The sequence below is a fragment of the Halichoerus grypus genome, chromosome 15 (assembly GCF_964656455.1).
Source record: "Halichoerus grypus chromosome 15, mHalGry1.hap1.1, whole genome shotgun sequence".
Taxonomy (NCBI): Eukaryota; Metazoa; Chordata; class Mammalia; order Carnivora; family Phocidae; genus Halichoerus; species Halichoerus grypus.
Window position 1 is genome coordinate 30,540,731 of NC_135726.1, and position 1,843 is coordinate 30,542,573.

Consider the following 1,843-nt stretch of genomic DNA (forward strand, 5'->3'; position numbering starts at 1 on the left):
AAAACAGACAGAACAAACCCACAACAACAAGAAACAACCTAAATGTCCATTAGGAGGAGACTAATAAAAAAATATATGCAGTAAATATGAGAATTTTATATTAATTAAAAATAATACATATATAGAGGGTTTTCAGAAAACATGGAAGTGACGGCAACAGTTGGAGTTCAAACACTTCTGTGATGGTCTTTGGGTGCCCTGTGAGAGGAAAGGGGAGGATGCCATTGGAATCATCTTGCTCTTCGATACCACAATCCTTCCGTTCTCCCTTACCCTCCGTACCAGACAGTATTGCTAACTCTTCCCCTCTCCCAATGTCTTACGTCACTTCCTAGGAGATGAAGTGTATTCTTCACTGGTTTACCAGTTGGTCAGATCCCTAGCGTGATGGTTTCCTATAGGACCTGGTGGCTAAGGCAGTGCCAGGGAAATTACAACCACTGCTGGAAGGGCTGGAGCAGCTTAGTGTGTCTGGAGCAGACCGACCACCTTGTATCTTTAAGCACCAGCTATGTCTTTGGGATCAGTCTGCCTCACTGACCTCGAGGCCTGGGCTGAGCAGGAGCGTAATGAATTTGTCAGGCAGCTGGAGGTCAGTGAGGCAGACTTCGTGGCAAGGTTTTACCAAGCCACGGCTGCTACAGCTGGTAAAGATTAATGGGCATTAAAATCAAAGAAGATAATCATAGCTGATGGAGCCGCAACTTTACAGTGAGAACTTCCAATGTGTCCCTTACAGGTCTAGGGATGGTATTCTGATCAGTTGACTGAACTCGTTGACAGTATAGGCTTGTTTTTTTCAACGTTAACAGCCTATCAACTGGACGACTCCTCAAATAAATGTTTTCCATCTAAGTAAATCTAGATCAGCAGTCTGCCTCCTAGATTGCTCCTTTCTAGATGTCAGACCCTCAAGAATTCAATGGCTTCTTTTGCAAGTATAACCAGAAGGAAACTACACATTATAACTCAAGCCTATTGCTGGCCCATGGGGCTATAAAGTAGAGCCTTCCTACTCTAGAAACAGGAGAGAAGGACAATGAAAGGTCATGTTTTTATAGTTTAACTGGATTCACATGGCTGGTTTCACTACTCTTACCAGACTCTGGCATAATTATGTGACATCCCAACTATTAGCGTTCCTAGTGATGATTTCATAAAATTAGGGACAAATCAGGAGAAGGAGATAATTAGTTACTCCTTCCACACCGATGTTTGTTTGAATCCAAATAGCAATGACTCTTTCTAAAGCATATGTGATATCCTTGGAGCTGGTAACAGATTCCTATTCTGTAAGTTTGCTCTACAATATGAAAACAAGTGACACTCTTTACAGGCAGGTTGAAAGTTTAATTTTTGTATCAAAATAAAGAATGCATCTTCAGGGAAAAAATAAGATACATATATAAACCTACTGACATTGGAAGATCCATAGTACATAGTTAAATAAAGGATGTTTTAAATCATTATGAACGATATGATCCTATTTATGTCTTTATAAAATTTTATATTGTTTATGTTCTATTTTTATTTGTTTTTATTTTTTCTATGTTCTATTTTTAGAATTTAGAATTATAATTGATAGAACTACATGTCTAATTATATTTGCATACATATTATATTTTATATACATTTATTTGGACTTCAACTGATTTAGATTGACATATATGTGCATATCCATTCCAGTTTTTCATATATCAAAATTTTAACAGATTATATTTAGGTGGTTTTAGATGGTAGGATCATAAGTGAATTTATTTCTACTCTGAATTTTCTTAATTCTTTCCCATGTGTCTGTTACCTTTATAATAAGAAGAAAGCTATTTCCTAAAAAATAAAGAAG

General features: G+C 37.1%; 1 pseudogene; it reads left to right on the forward strand.

Annotated features, from left to right (window-relative positions):
• Positions 1-218: 218 nt before the first annotated feature.
• On the forward strand, positions 219-658 carry LOC118546308 (uncharacterized protein C14orf119 homolog; annotated as a pseudogene).
• Positions 659-1,843: the final 1,185 nt, after the last annotated feature.